This window comes from Spermophilus citellus (genome assembly GCF_964194105.1).
Source record: "Spermophilus citellus genome assembly, chromosome: 3".
NCBI lineage: Eukaryota > Metazoa > Chordata > Mammalia > Rodentia > Sciuridae > Spermophilus > Spermophilus citellus.
In genome coordinates this window covers 195,329,207-195,347,144 of record NC_138184.1, presented here as the reverse complement: position 1 = coordinate 195,347,144, position 17,938 = coordinate 195,329,207, and positions in this window count along the sequence as shown.

Below are 17,938 nucleotides of genomic sequence, written 5' to 3'. Positions count from 1 at the left end.
TTCCTATAAATCATATTTAATTGCAAATGATTCTTTCACTATAGTCAGTACAATGAGCTTTCTTTTTTCTGTGGAAGGGGCAGTTTTAGTAAGAATTCTTACAAAGATTTTAATGATTCTGTGCCATTGTCCACAAACCTAATACACAGCATTTCTATAATCCAATCACAAGAATAGATGCAATATAAAATTGTTCAGTAGTTACCCAAATTAGAAGATGATCAAAATTACTTGGGGAATTTTTGGAGACACACAGAAACAAAGTTCATATCTCAGAGCTGAATTATAGGGACCATTTCCGATTGTCAGATGAATGTGTCAACTACTGATGGATTTAAGTATTTATTTTTAGAAACTGTATGCCTTTACTGAATTGGTGCAAATATACTCTTTCCTTTTAGGCATTTTAACATTTTGCTACATTTGAGGATTAATTTTATGAAATGCTTTGAGGACCAATGCTTTCCTTCTTTGTGTTTCCTTACACTTATTGTAGACTAGGCTCCTCATGTGTAGGTGTCCTGGTATTCTTAACTTAGCAAAGGAAATACAGAACACTCCATAGATGTATCTCATATGGTTCATAGAAATTTCTTTAATGTAGCTAAAATATAACTTCTTATGACATTCACAGAAATTTGAAGAGCTAATATTCTGATGTGTTTATGTATGAGGCTGAATATTATGTAAAAGTTAACAATTTATATAAAATACTAGGAAATAAAATTCAGCTGTGGCTTGTGGGAAAGGGATGTGAAGGAAGTTCAGTGAGTTTAATCCACTGGCTTTTTTTTTTTGTCCAAACTATAGCTCTTTCTTCAGGCCAGGTTTGAAATATTATATGACAAGAAATACCAGTCAAGTAGTATATAGGAGTGAAATAGGTGGAGACTGTGTCAAAGTGGGCTCCTTCGCTGACCAAGTTCTTTCTGCTTCACTTTATTTGCAAGTTATATACAGAAGGATAACTTCTCAGTGGGTATGTGTATTCTTCCAGTTCAGCTAAAAATTGGAATCCTCTTGGTCGAGTCTCATTTTGAAATTTTGATAGAGACATGGGCCCAACAAATATTTCATTTTCATCTTAACACTGCTTTAAGAAAACTGACAGCACAAGTGTGCTGATAAATGGCAGCTGACACTGCACTTCAGTATCTGGAGACAGCAGGGAACAGTGAGGATGATGATGGATGGTGAAATTCATTTACTGTCACATGAGAATAGCCATTTCTTAGCTCACTGCTGCCATGTAGGAAAAAAGACCCTATGTTTCTGGATCTGATATCTGTGCTTTTTAAAAAGAAGTTTCTATATTTGTAGGAGTTAGAAAGTAATAAAAAAATCAAACCACATTGTTGGTCTACACAGTTCTGGCAATAAAAACACATCTCTGGGATAAGACATGATCCATCTTGTACTTTCCTGAAAATTCAATGTTAGGCACTTAATTATTTCAAACATAGATGTGATCATAGATACTTGACATTAATCCCCAGTGATTGCATACATTATTATTTTCATATTTAATAAAAATAAGATTTTTAACTTTACATCCTTTGCATTGTTTTAATTATACTTTTCTAACATTTAAATAAAATATATACTATAAGAATATCTTGCTTTGCAGAATCCGTCTTTTATAGATAAAGAAACTGAGAACAAATGGAGTGTCATAGTTTCTGAAAGTCATATATTTAATTATTGGTAGAGTTAGGATTCGAACCCAGATTCTCAAATGTGACTCCATGCTGTTTTGCCATACTTTTATGGTGTGTCTGATTTGCTTGTCAGTTTACCATAAGGCTTGGGAAATAAAATGCAATATATATTATTTCCTTATGAAAAATTTACACTTCTTTATACCATAAGGGAAACAGACATACACATGCTCTTTAGATTTTAGCAAAATATAAATGGCCTCCTAAATGTTATGCTTTCTTATGATATTTCAATATAGCTTAGAATGAGTGATAGCAGAAGTAACATTGTCAAGCAAATTTCTTATTCTGTACATTAATAAACTACTAGATTTCTCTGTGATTATCTGGGTCAGATATTTTTCAGTATTGGATAAATCATCAAGAATTGAAAATAAGCACATGCTGTGCTACTTTTATTCTTCTTAACTGTCTCCTAAAATTCATAAAAAGTGAGCTTTCCTTGAGCCTTATTTTGGTATCTTTATTTTGATTTTGTTTATCACATTTATCACAACTAGTGAATTCCAGATCATTTTCCAACATAACTCAGATCTTCTAACCCAACCATATTTAGGAAATCGCAGGTGATAATGCAGCTATTTAGTTTCTGTTCAGAATCTGCTATTTCTTGGTGTTGAAAGATGCTGCTCAATTCCCATTAGCAGTGTTTATTACCTATCAGAATCTGTGAGCAAGCATCTTTCCTGGTCCTTTTACTTGTCTGTCTTGTCTATTGGCTATCCATTTTCCATTGTTGTCCCAGGTTGGCTGCCAATGGTACATTTCTCAGCCACTTAATAACTTTACTTAGACAGATTTATAAGAAGCCAAGTGCTGTCAAGTCCCCGAGATGTATAGATTGAGGCATTCTTCCTTTCCTCTACCCGTTCCAACTTTACAGTATAAGTCTGTCTCCTTAATAGCACTTTGGTCTTAATAGAGTAAGTCTCAGGGTCCGGCATACACTGCATTTTTGGAGCATGGCTGATGCTCATCTCTTCTGAGCTGGACTGCAGTTAAATAGGAGCAATTTATTTCTGCTGTTGTCAATATCACATTTCATGAGCCTGAAACTCATTACATTTTTTTTCCCCCAAATTACCTTGCTTGGCTTTGTAAGGGCATTTCTTATTTGCCACAGATCATTCTTCGGAATTTGGAAAGAACTGAAACTTTTTGTTACACTTGTGATTGGTATAATAGGGTCCTATTTAGGCTAAGGGCAGGCAGGAGAAGGAAAGTACATCATCTGACTGTAGAAACTGCACTTGATATGCTCAATAACAAGGAGAGTGCTTGGGGAACTTTCAGCTCAGAGTGAAATGGAAAGAAGACAGCCTCTTGCATTATGAAGTTTCTAGAAAAACATGTGGACTGAAAAAGTTTTCTCAAAAGGAATTTAAGAAATAATGCTAAGTGAAGTTAGCTAATTCCCAAAGAACAAATGGCGAATGTTTTCTCTGATATAAGGTGAGTGACATATAATGGGGTAGGAAGGGGGAGCATGGAAAGAATAGACAAACTCTAGATAGGGCAGAGGTGTGGGGGCAGGGGAAAAAGGGAGTCTGGGGTTAGCAATGATGGTGAAATGTGATGGTCATCATTATCCAAAGTACATGTATGAAGACATGAATTAGTGTGAACATACTTTACATACAGAGATATGAAAAATTGTGTTGTATATGTGTAATTAGAATTATAATGCATTCCACTGTCAGGTATTTAAAAAATAAAATCAACAAATCCAGTAAAAAAAAATTGCCAATCCTTGTTCTAAAGAATAGTGCTAGGCAATCAGAAATATATTTTTTTTCTTCCCTTCTCTCCATTATGCTACTTGGAATGAACTGATAACAGGAACTGCAAAGTCAGGTCTGGCTCTTGGCCCAGCTGGAATTGTATTAATGAAGTGATTTATAGAATATAGCAAAGTTTCTTTTACCTACCAGTGTCACAGTCAGTGTCCTGTCAGGTACAGCTTTTTTATCCTTGTCTAATCTGAGTCATTCTAATGACTTTGGTGATCCCAAGGTGATAGGGAGACACATTACTTATAGAAAGCTACATACAATATTTTTGAGTAGGAAAGAATTCCTGAACTAATACTTGAGATATCCCATAGCTAATTAGTTATTACCAATGACTCAGCTATAGGCACTTAAGCAAAGCATTTGAGATTTTTCAGAGTTCTCATGTATAAGGATCAAGAACCATGGGTTCTCTAAGGTCTGTTTCAACTTCAAAGTTTTGATTCTACATATTTCAAATATGGGAGGAAGGCTTAAATTAATATTTGTATTTCTCCCCTTACTAGGATTGAAGCAATTAACTAAATGAAATGTTATTAAAATGTTATTAAAGCTGTAGCGCTTCTGCCTCAAGTGCACATTGTTCACCACCCATCAATCACACCTATGCCAAAGGACTTGCTTACTAACCCTTTTTGAATTAATAAATAAATAAATGCATGAATGAACTTGTTTAGTGCATAACTTGTATAGCCAAGTTATTTATTATATTATGTGTACCCAATCTAGCACCATATCCCCAAAGCTTCTTTTATTAAAAAACAAACAAACAAACAAACAAACAACAACAACAAAAAAAAAAAAACGGGTCAACCTTTGTGATTTGTCTTCTTATTTATAAAGTTACCTTACAATTGCAGGCTGGGAATAAACTTGACCTTTTAGGTTATCCTTTTCACAACCATGGTCTTTATTTTTATACGGCCTTCTTCAGACTTGGCTTCACCAGAACAAACAAAAACTGTGGACATATCAACTGATAAGCTAGATCCTTGTCATAGCCTTCCATGTCGGCTGCTGAATTCTCACTTGTGGGAGCTAGAAACGTTAGGGGATAAGAAGCAACTGCAGAACATTGAGTCAGAGAGAAGATTATCTAGTTTTTTTCCTGGCGGAATCCCAACCATCAAAGGACTGTCAATAATAATCTTTTATATTTCTCAAAATTGCCAAGAACCAATACTCCATCAAGTGTTAATGTACTGATGAGTATATGCTGGCTTTGTGGGGTTTGTACTTGGAAGCACCTGTAATCTAGATTTTCTACTTTCAAAGAACCCCCTATTTCTAAACAGCAAGGAAACATATGTTCAAGGAAGCAAACACATTGACTATTCATTAGGAATCTCATTATTTTATTTTGGACCTTAACAAAGAGGAAATATTTATTAAAAGAGTTTTCATGGGAGTGTTTGCCTTGAAAAAGGAGTTATTTCAAAGAGCCCTCCTTTAAGGTAGTTTTTTTTCTCTTCTTTTTGTCCTTTCTGTGGTAGTAATAACTTCAAATATTAGCTTACCAAATGTAGAAGATAGGAGAAGCTGTTGGTCAATATGTGCTGATCTTACACCTAACTTCACTCTATTATAAAAAAAAATACTAATAATTCTGCACTTTAGCTCAGAGACTGTAGCATCTCATAAATACAGTTCAGTACATACAAGTATTTGCAAAGAAGAATCTTACTTTACCTTTCTTGTATTGTAGTTTAAGATAATGATTATGAGAAGATGCTAATTACTACAAGTATAGAATATAGAAAAAATTGGAATATTTTAGAAAGACATCAATATAATCTGCATGTGTGTCATACTACACTCTGATAGAAGTCTTCATCATTTGCTTATCAAACCAACCAAGGTTTGTACATTTTCCTTATATACTGAATGTTTGCATTGAATTCAATGATTGTAAAATCTGAAGAACAACTTTGATTCTCACTATAACTAAAAATACCAGAATGCAGCTGGGATGGTCAAGGTGTGGATAAACAGGGGAAAATGGTATCTTATCCAGACAACTTACTTTGGTAACCTCCCACAACATTGAAATAGTTGCCATATGTGTCCTCAAAATTATAAGAGCCAGAATAAGAAGACTAGTAGCATGTCTAGGTTAGATTGTTGATTTCTCATTGAAAGAATTCTATAAGGATGATTTTACAACTTTCTCCATATCATTTCTGTGCCAGCTTTCTTAAAATATTTTTTTTCTCTTTCCACATGTAAATGACTGTTTCATTGCCTATTTCAAGTGATTATAGCAATGGTGGAATTAACTAATATGATGCTGTGAATGATTTTATATCATAATGTTGACACCAAGATAAGTAAATTTCTCATGGCCACATTGATACTATGTATGGTGTTGATAAATGATAAGAAAATACTATAAAATAACAGTAAGCTATAATAATCTAGTAATAATTAAGAATTTCAGTATTATATGAATGATTTTTAAATACTTTGTCAATTATAGCACATATTTTGAAAACAGTACTGAAAAGTCAATTATTTTTTTCTTTCTAGTTTTATAGATATTTTACAAATTGGAAGGCTGAGGTAGAGTTTTGAAACAACATGTGCAATGTAACACTGCCAGTAACACAGTCAGAATATGAACCCTGGAATTTTATATCAGAACTCATGTGCCATCTAATTTCCTTCTAGATATATTTCTGATTTTAATTAATTTTTCACAAAAAATTATTAATTTATTATATTCAATTTCAAAGTTGTGTTTTCTAAACTTTGGCCCCTGGAACAAAAATTTCATAAGTTGTTAGCATACATTCGTGGGTTCCTTGGCTGAATATTTGGGAAATGACAGGCTTAATAATCAAAAGTTTCTTTTATGGAGGCTTTTTCAGGGCTTTTACTATGCTAATGCACATAGTAGTGCCCTAAGAGTAGGGGAAAGTATCAGTAATTTTCTCTTCTGAGCACAATAGTACATTTCTAGAACATTTTACAGATATTTCCATTAGACTGCACAGAAGTTTGTGCCTGACTTCTGACTAGATGAAGATATTCTTTGTTACGATACTAAGTCGGTCAGATACCTATATCACCAAATTGAACCTAGAGATAAATGCAATGTATTTTGAGTGAGTTTTCTATTAGAAATGAATCTTTTGATTAAAATAAAATCACAGTATTATGAATCACTAGTCCTTTACATCCATGGTAAAATTGAAAAGACTTATAGTACTTATGGTTAAGAATTTAAATCAATATAAACATCAAAATAAAATAAGGGAAAATATTGAAGAATGAATGAGTTAATGATTCATCTCGAGAACAAGAAGTTCTGTGAATTAAATGCATAAAATCTAACTGTAGAATGGAACTGGTGTACTTACACCAAACTCCAGAGAAATAATATGAAAACTGCGAAACTTGGCATGATAAATGTAAGATGAATCCTACCATCAAAGTGATGTTAATGAAGGGCAGGTAATAGATTAGACCCTAGGTTGCTTTGAGATATTTTGGAATGTTGAAAGCAATTATCTTCCAAGGTCAGGTGAGCAAGGGAGAAGATAAAAAGAAAGAGGGAATGCAGGTAGGGCAAGGACTGACAGCAAGGGGAGGAGACTCTTCCTAAACCAGTGCTTCTCACACTGCCACTGTGTGTGACATCTGAATACTCAGTTGTATAGTAATCCCAATTCCACATTCATTCAAATAAATAAGGAACACAAGGAATTATCACCATCTGGAGATAGCTGCTCTGAATTGGAAGTACACTATTTAAAAGATTAAGCCAGTTTCTGATTGCTTAAGTGAATGTCTGAAATGATCCATGATACTAATGGTATTAAAATAATTCATGTTAAAGGATTTTAAAATGTTGTGAAGTGTCAGAGTTATAAGAAGAATTATGATCCACTTGAGAACAGAGACAATGTTCTATTTGTGTCTAAGTATGTGGCCTATAAAGGAAAATAGGTTTGGTCCAGTCATTAATATTTCTAAGACCTTTTCCCAAATTTGTAACATTATATGGCATTTATACTCATACTTCTTATTCATCAAATTTAGATTTGAAATGGGCTTCCTGGTATAAAAGATAAGGATAATCCCTATTTCTCTTCCTTCTAGCTATTTAAATCAATATTCAACATTCATTATTATAGGTTTATAATATTATATGTATTTCCTAAAAAAGTACAGTATAGATTATTTTTCTTTTGTATTGTGTTCCCTAAATTAATAATTATTTATTTCCTCTGCCTCTTTCTGTCACTTTTATCAATTTTTAATCAAAATTATGGTATATTTTATATAAATTCAAATATATTTAAATTATCCCTCCACCATTTTCTTAGAGATATTCCATTGGAGTCCACATGTCTTTCAGCTCCAGTCTGGAGTTGAGTGCTGTCTCTCCAGTCCTCTGAAAAGTGATGCTTGTGGAATTTTCTCCATTACTCCCCCTACTCCCCCATTGGAGCTCCTGTGTTAGTGTCTCCTCTTTAGGGTTTTTCTCTTTGCTAGAATATGCCCTCTCTTTAGGTATTAGTTGCAAATCTTTCTTTAATATCTGGACAAAGAGAACATGGAATATTGTGTGTTTAAAAAGATATTTATTTTACTCTTAACTAATTTTATCTGGGTGAACAATGCTAAGAGAAGTATGGTGCATGCCTGTAATCCCAGTGGCTTCAATGGCTGAGGCAGGAGGATCACAATTTCAAGGCCAGCCTCAGCAAAAGCAAGGTGCTAAGCAATTCAGTGAGAACCTGTCTCTAAATAAATACAAAATAGGGCTGGGGATGTGGTTCAGTGGTTGAATGCCCCTGAGTTCAATCCCCAGTACATCCCATTCAATACATGCAAAAAACAAGAGAGAAGCACTACTTAATGGGTTACTATTGAGAAGTACAATACTATTTTCCTCTCTAATCTTATATGCAAATCATTCCCTTTCCAAGGAAATTCTTTATAGTCTTCTTTTTATTATTCATTCTGATGATTTACAATGATGTGACCTGAATTAGATTTGATTTCACTTACTAAATGCCAGATAAGATTTTTCCTGCTCTTCACTTCTGGGAAATTTTCTTATTTTAATATTATTTTTAAAATGCATTCCTCTTTCCTTTCTCCTCTTGTTGGGAAACCTGATAGATTGAATCTTCCGGATTGCTATACTTATCTCTTCATCTATTTTTATCTGTTTTTAATTTATTTTTCTTTTCAGATTTCTAGAAGATTTTCTTGATTTTTGTTTCCAGAACTTTTAATATTTAGCTTTTATTTCTACTATTGTTTTCAATCTTTCATAAATTTTTACTAAAGTACAAAAGCACATTAATCATAAGCATGTAGCTCAAAGAATCATTTCAAGTGGATCCAGCATGTTAACACCATGAAGGCAAGAAATGAAGTGTTCCTCTTGCTATTTCACACTTACTTTCAATCACCAGTCCTTTCCCAAATCCCCAAATGTAATCGCCATCCTGACTTCTAATATCATAGACTGGCTTTTTTACATTTAAACTAGTAGACTTTGGGTAAAGCAGATTATATTTGACATGTGGATGAACCCTATCCAATCCTTTGAAAAGCCGGAGAGAAAATATAGGTTCTCAATGAAGAAGGATTCGTATCTTCAGACTGCCTTTGAACTGAAGACCACAAATAACTCTTTTCTGGATCTCTGGCCTGCAGACCTACACTGTAAATTTCGGACTTGCTAGCCCCTACAATCTTGTTATCAAATTCTTAAAAATAAAGCTCTTCCTCTCTATAAATGCAGATCCTTTTGGCTCTATTTCTCTGTTGAACCTTAAACAATACACAATCATAGGAAGACACTATTAAAGAAGTAATATTTAGTTTGAGCTTTGAAAGTGAAAAATTAAATAACAAGTGAAAGAGGAGAGAATTAGAATAACACTTCAGAAGAAGAAAAAATATTTCCAAAGACTCTCAGGTGTGAGGACACCGTATCTACAAAGAGTGAATGCAGAAGGTATAAAGGAGAGTGCTGTGAGGTAAGTCAGCTGAGTCAGTAAAAGTAGGATTAGATGCAACTTTGTAATTTTATTTGAAAGTAATTCACACAGGCTATATTTTGTATTTGATCATAATTATGAAATTTCTTTACAAAAATACACCCATGTTGCATTGACATTAAACATAATTTAAATAGCTATAATTTAAATAATTTAATCATATTTTTTTCTCCTTTCAATTAAGGAGATGGTCAAAAATAAACTATTACCTGCTGTTTACTATGCAAACTCAGAAACATTCTGGGGAGAGTAATAGAAATAAATCCCACAGGCTCAAATAGATGTTTGAACATGTGAGAAAAGATCAAATATCTGCAACATTGAATCAAGACATCAGTAAAACATTAGCAGAGCTTGAGTGAACCTGACAAAAAGTTCACAAAACAATGCAGTTAAGGTAATGAAGAAGGAAGTTCAAGTGTGAGGCAGGCAGAACAAGATTCAGATTAGTTAATATTCCTTAGTTATTGTGCTTTAAAAAAATGCAATTTGGCCTTCTCCTAAAATGTCAGTGCACATTTTTGTAAATTTCACTGCACATCTATTCATTGTATAGCTTCTTTTAGACCTTTCAATGCTGCTGTGCATATTGTTGGGATTATCAAATATTTCCATAACTGCACACAGTAGTGTCAAAGAGTTAAATAGAAAAGGGAAAGGAAAAACAGTAAACAAAGAAAAAACTTGAAATAGTTTCATGATAGATATTTCAATAATGGTCAAAATTGCAAAAATTGAATAGATTTTAAAAGAAGGGATATAACAAGAAATAGTCACATCAGGTGTGTTACATCAATTATTTGTTAAATCAATATTTATAAACAAAAGTCGTGTGTGATAGTTGGAAAATAAATTTTCTGGGATATAATTTGAACATAATCTACTTTTTTTCTAAGAACAAAATGAATAATCTTTTAGGACATATATTAAATTCTGCATTACACACACACACATACACACACACACAATAAGGTTCTGACTCACATGATTACCAAAGCAGACAAGTCCAAGTTGTAGACCCAGGAAAGCTGGTGGTATTACAGTTCAAAGGTTTGGAAGCTGGGGAGCAGAAGATGTCACTGATTCTGCAGTACAAAGAAAGTCAAATGTAGTAAAAAACTGTGGTTGACCTTATGCAGTCAGGCAGATGTGGATTCAAATTTCCTTCTTTTTTTCTTTTCTCTGTTTGGATCCTTAGAAGGTTGGATGATGTTCATCCACACTGAGAAAGGGTATCTGCTTTTTTCTGTCCACCAATTTAAATGCTAATATCTCTTAGAAATACCCACACAGACATATCCAGAAATAAAGTCTAATCATATATCTGGGTAGCCTATAGCTCAGTTAAGTTGACATATAGAAATAATCATTTCATTATATAATCATTATATATTCTGGGAAGTGAAAACTGATACTCTTGACACTGTGAGGTTGTTTGAAAACTCAATTCTATCTTGATAATCTTTCTCAGGTTCTTCTTATCTAACCTAGGATAAGATAGTTTAGCTTTACATTGGTGTTGAAGCTTTTGTTCTTTCAGTTTTCATGTCTTTGTGTTTCTTAAATTGCTATGTGCATTTTAAAAATAACCTTTGCTAATATTGTGATAAACCATTGTCCTTTTGTCTTCTTTTATTTTTTTCTAGTCAGTTCTGGATGATTTTGTTTATGTGTTTGTTTGTTGCTCAGGATGATTGAGAAGAGGATAAATTAGGGAAATGCTGATCTTCCCTGATATTATTCATTGCCACACCTGTAAAACACTGGCACCACTAAAGTAAGGGAGAGAGGAAAAAATCATTGACATATCAGCTATTAACAAGTGGCCCCCTTCTGTCAGGAGAATAGAAAACCTACTGAAGGGTCTCTTTTTCTCAAAGAGAATGTTGCTGTGATGCTAATGAGATGCTAACTTTTAAGTTCAGCTGTTAGATTATTTACAAGTTAAAGTACATGAATCTCAACTGAAGCATTCAAAAGGATCAAAAGATCACTTATGGGAATTCAAGTTATGTAACATCTGGGCCTGCAGCCAGCAATATTGTTCAAGGTTCTAGGGAACAGGCTTATTGCGCTAGGACTGTGTTGTTCTGGGGTCCCTTGTATTTAATTCTGATCATTGATTCTCAACTTTCATATCTACTTTCGGGTTGCATTTTAGAAAATTTTTATTAATTATGATATTTATGAGAAAGTGTGAAATTAAACCACCAGGATCTTGACCAAATTAACGTTAGGGTAGGTTTCCAGAATTAAATACTTTAATCTATAGAGAATAATGGGTCTCTTATTTCTACCACCCTTAGACCACTTCTGAGTTTTCCTCTAATCTCACATTACCCATATAATCTTGACTGTATTGTAATATCTAATTTCAACTAATGCCAAGATTCTTAACTCCCAGTCCGTGGCTCCTTCCACAATTTGATTCTGTCTTTCCCGCCCTCAAGGAGAGAACACGGAAACAAGAAGCAATCTGAGTACAGCTCATCAAGATAAATCACTACTATTTTTCTCCACTTCTTTTCTTATTGCATTCCCAAAGCTTGGAAAATTAGCAACAGGAGCTTTAGCAGTGAATTTTCTTGCCAGCAATGTTTGCCAAACAACTATATGAAAGTATTGCACCCTTATTTTCTTACTAACATTCCATTTCTTCATTGAGAAATGGATGTTACAACTACTGATTAATTGTTTTATAGAACAAACAATTACTGAGAGGCAATTTGGTTTTAAAAATTAAGCTACTAGGGGGGAAACTTTGATTAAACCTCATGAAGTAATAAATCAGCCACAATGTCCAGACAGAACAGGGTTGCTTTTTTATTTTTCTTGGGTAGCCAGCCTTTGGTATTGGATGTACAATATCATGCCCAGAAGATTAGTGAATGGCAATTTTAAAATTATAGTAGTTCTTTGCCACACAAAGAGCATTTTTATTTTTTTTTATTTTTTTTTTATTTTTATTTTTTTTTTATTGATTATTTATCGCATTACATAGTTCATGATATATCATCTTTCATACATTAGACTCAAATTGTGCTTTGAACTCCCATTTTCACCCCAAATACAGATTGCAGAATCACATCTGTTACATATTCGCATTTTTACATAATGCCATATTAGTGACTGTTGTATTCTGCTACCTTTCCTATCCCCTACTATCCCCCCTCCCCTCCCCTCCCCTCCCATCTTCCCTCTCTACCTCCCCTGCTGTTGTTCAATTCTCTCCCTCAAAGAGCATTTTTAAAAAATGCTTTTTGTTCAAACAGCATTGCTCCCAGAAAGTGACAAGAATGAAAGAAATAGCTATCCCTTAATTTCAAGCAGTGTTATCTCAAGCAACAATAGTTCAATGATTTTGTTCTTCTTTTTAATGACCTAAGTCCAGGGTAAATGATTTATAATGTTTGCTTCACAGTCACACCAGTAAAATCATATCATGAAATGATCTCTTCATTTTTCATGATAGATTACTTTGAATAAAATCATATTTAGGCAATATCCAATATTTACCAGCCTCTTCCAGATATATATAAATTACAACAAACATTAGGCTCCTCTAGCTGAAAATTGCTTTATTTCCACAACAGAAATTTCTTTCTTCCTTATAACCCTTACTCAAGTACTAGGGATAAGTGATTTTAGGAACAGTGATGTCATGAAATTATATGGTTCTTTTTGCATGAACTCAATCCATCTTTGAAAAGTGAATATGAAATAGACCTTTTATGTAGGAATATAATACATTTATTAATTTAGTTGACTATATACATTTATATATGCACATTTATTATATGTAAATGTACATACTGTTGTAAATGATGTTTAAATCCTATTTATCTTACAGGCCTAGAGTATTTTGTTTCTCAGTATTTCATTGAAAGATAGTTTATGAATTAAACCAAAATAAAACAAAATTTTATTGGGAGGGTATCTGAAATTTAGAATGCATTTGCTCTTCTGTATGGTTTAGGAGATATGAATAATGCTACTTTATTATAAATTATGACAACTTATTTTAAAATGAATTTTATGTTTTATAAATCCACCATCATTTTCACAGATGATTACAGAGTATAAAATAACATTTGAGACTCTGTGATAATTCCTTAACAAACTAAGAATATGCTGGGAAAATTTATCAATAAAATACATTTTATTTATTGTAAATTGAGGGTTTTTTCCTGAGATTTCATTTATGGGGCTTTTGTAATCTATGAATAAGTTTTATGCAATAAGCATTTGTTTTACTTCTGAACACACATTACTTCTGACATGTTACCACATCTGACATCATTGACCTGTTTGGTGCTTAGTGTAATTAACTGAGATGCAGGTCATATTTATAGCAGATACAGGTTTGCAATTACATAGAATGTCACTTTGAAATACTTCATAAGCAGAATGTAAAATTCTCTCTGAATAAAAAGTAGAAAACTAAAAGGAAAGGAAGACCATAATATGAACTGAGAGAATGTTTAAAAAAAATGAGATCATGAGGTCAAGTCCATCTTGGTTCCAGTCCAGAAGGATGTGTGACAGAATAGCGTTATTACTCTAATCATACTTTATATCTGAGAACCTCTTGACACCTCAACACTGTGAACTGTTTTGCATGATTTATATGCCAACCAATGATACAGAGAGAGGATGGGAAGGATTGACCATGCACAAGTGTGGGAGCACATTTATTTAGACAGACACATTTTATTTTTTCCTTTATTAAGGCTAATTTCTTTTCTAGAGATGTGTTACCAAGCTCAGAAAAGAAGAAGAAAAGAAATATGCAGACGGAGCAAATATGCATAAGCAAATTGAATTAATTAGGAAAAAAACAAACTTTATCCTTTGCTTTAGGATTTAATATGACTTTGAGAGTACATAATCTCTGTGAGAACAATTTGGAAAATAAAAGAATGGTATTCTAGTTTGAATGTATAAAAAAGATTAAGTGTTCTGAACATAATAATAATAAACTCAGAAAAATAATGAAATTCACTCAGATGTTAATATGCAAGCACCAGGGGGGCTCTAGGAAAAATACAATAATAAAATCTAGTTTCATATTAATTATGCCATTTGACAAACTGAACACTGAGTTGCTTATGTCCAACAGCCCTTATATAGGCAAGATCACAGACATAGTTTGAGATGTTAAAATGCTGGAAATCTGTCTTCCCAGGAGGAATTTTGCCAATTAGTTTTGGGACTAAAGAATCCTGCCAGGCAAGAGGCTGCCCAGCAAGGTAGAGGATCAGAAATAGGAAGAAAGGAATATTTTATAAGAGAAGGCTAAAAATCAGCAACTCAGCTGGCAGCGAAAAAGTATGCTTGAAAGTAACGCTAGGATTAGGAAGCTTTCATAGTGTATTGCATTATAATTTTAGAGGTGTTTTTGGGGAGATTTTCTATATTTTTGGCATTAGAAAATAACTTAAAAATTACAGAATGTGTTTTTCATTATGAAGGTATATACCTAATGGAGAATCTAATCAATTGCTTGCACACATATTAAAGATAGGACCATAATTGATCCATTTCTCACCTTAAAATGAAGAAAATATTCGTGGATATTAAGACATTTGTAAAAAATGATTAGATGGACTTTTATCTTCCAAGCCTTTATTTAGAAATGAAGAGTCACCATATTTAGGGGGAAAATTCTACTCAGGAAAAATAAAACTCAAATAAAACTTTCAAATTATTTAGCAGCTTTAACACAAGGAAATAACTAGAGTATGAGCTTTATCTGAATTATCTACATTCCTTATCCTTACCTAGTTAGCTACATAGTTGACAAATGCATTTCCTGCTTGTTCTTTTTCATTCCCTTATATCTGACTATTATGGTTTGGATTTACAATGTTCTAAAGTCTCATGTGTTTCAAGGTGAGACTTCTGGGAAATGACTGGATCATGAGGTTCTGACCTCATTAGTGGATTAGTCCATTGATGGCTGAATGGATTAGTGGGAACCGGTACCTGGTTGGAGGAATTAAGTCATTTGGGCACATTCTGGAAGGGTTCATCTTCACTCAGACTCCTTCCTCTTTTTCTGCTCTCTGGCTGCCATGAGCTAAGCAACTTTCCCTTAATATGTCTTTCCAATCTGATGCTCTCTCTGCCTCATCTCAGACTCAAAGAGTTTGGAAATAGCTCACCCTATCCTATGAAAACCCTTCCTTTTCTAAGTTGTTTTTGTCACGTATTTTGGTCACAGTGATCAAAAGCTTTTGAAGACATTAGCTCTTTATATATTCTATACATATTCCCTTTAGCCATTATATTTTACAAGACCTCAGAATCCCATGCTTATTTGGTAGAGGATTGCATTCTACCTACTCTGATAGCCTACAAGATATGTCTTCTGAGCTCAACAGTTGGCTTACATGGATTGAGACTTTTATCAGTTTTCAATTTGTGTGTTTATGACACAATTAAAAATTACTAAATAGCATGGAAAGGGAGTTGAATGACAAAATTATGAGATTTTAAGAATTATGTAGTCACTCTGCAACCACAAATAAATTGACTATCCTGGTTGTATTTGACACTCTATTACTTATTTTTTTTTAACTGAAATTCTTTGCTTCCTTTGACTTGAATAAAAAATACTCTTCTAGTTTTCTAGGGTGGGGAAAGGAGCAAATAAAATCTTTGATATACTCCCTAGCCTGCAAATATGCAAAATAATAGTTATTGGATAATAAGCAAACTGTAGAGCAGTGATCAGTTAACTGGAGACTAGATCAACATTGATCAAGCAAATGATCACCTCTGTAGCTTAAAAAAGAAAACTTTCCTAGTGTAGAGATCAACTTTATGAAACTTAGAACATTTTGTATTTTATTTACAGACAGTGTCTCACTAAGTTGTTTGGTGACTTGCGGTTGCTAAGGCTGGCTTTGAAATCACAATCTTCTTGCCAAAGCCTCCCCAGCTGCTGGAATTATAGACATGTGCCACCACGCCCAGCAGATTATATTTAAAAATTTATTGCAAATAATTGTCTTTCTGGATTGCAGGGGCTGCTTAGGCACGTCTGACCTCCATAGTGCAGAACCTGTTGGGAAGGCAGACTAAAACACAGCAAACAGAACCTACATCTTCAGGCATAATTTCTACTGCTCCAGAGAAGAAATTCTTTCCAGTCTTGATGAAATAGGTCTACACAAATGAACTGGTATAATTTCCTTTATTTAAACTCAACCAATCTTGGATTTATATATATACAAAACAACTCCACAGTAATGCATACATTACTATTTGTTTGAATAACTGAGGACTGTTTCCTAGCCAACTGACACATGAAACTGACTAAAACAGTCATTTTTCATAGGATGGTTTAACTTAAAAAGGAGGATAACTGGATTTTGTCAGGTTTGGGAATTAACTTAAACTTCACCTATGGGATCATTTTTGAAATTCTGTTTATTTTTAGAAATATTTTTATTGGTGAATTATTATTATTAATAATAGTAAGATTCATTGTGATATATTTATACCTGCACATAGTATAATTTGGTCTATTTCATTCCCTCCTAACTCCCCTTTACCTTCCCTCCTCCATCCTGGTAACCCACTACTCTTTACTACTGATTTCCCTCTATTCTCACGATACACCTTGCTCATTTTCCCCATTTTTCTCTCTAGTTTCCACATGTGAGAGAAAACATGACCCTTGACTTTCTGAGTCTAGCATGATTCCCTTAACGTTCTCCAGTTCCCTTCACTTTCCTGCAAACGACATTCATTTTGATCTTGTTTGTGGTTGATTAAAACTCCACTGTGTATATATACTACCCATATTAAGTAAATTACAAAAAAGTTTCTGTCCTCTAAAGTTTAATATGTTCTTGTAAAGAAGTCTTATCATACCTAAATGGAGACAGTATCAGTTCAACACACTTCATATCACATGGCACTCAATGAATATTAGTTCTTCCTGTCCTCGCAATCATCTTATGATGTACAGTGATATTTCTGACAGTGATTTGTATAATTTCATATATATAATAAATGAATAGCCAAAGCAAGGACACAAAGGTGACAATATACACTGAGGTATATTTAAGGTATATTCTTCATGTTGTTGGAGTGAGGCCCAAATTAATACTGTCTTATTTAGTGAACAGTTGTGACACATTAGCATGTCACTCAATCATTCTGAACCTCAGTTTACTCACCTGCAAAATGAGGACATAAATATACACTCTACCTATCTCGTAGGATAATTGTGAAAAATTAGAAAATGCATATATTATTTGTGTGCGTGGGTGTATGTGTGTATGTGTAGAGAGAAAGAGAAGTAGAGAGAGAAAGTTATAAGATCAATATCTAATCTTTCAGTATTTCTAGTTTTCCACATCACTGCCAAGCTAACAGTACTTATCTAGATCTGCTAGTA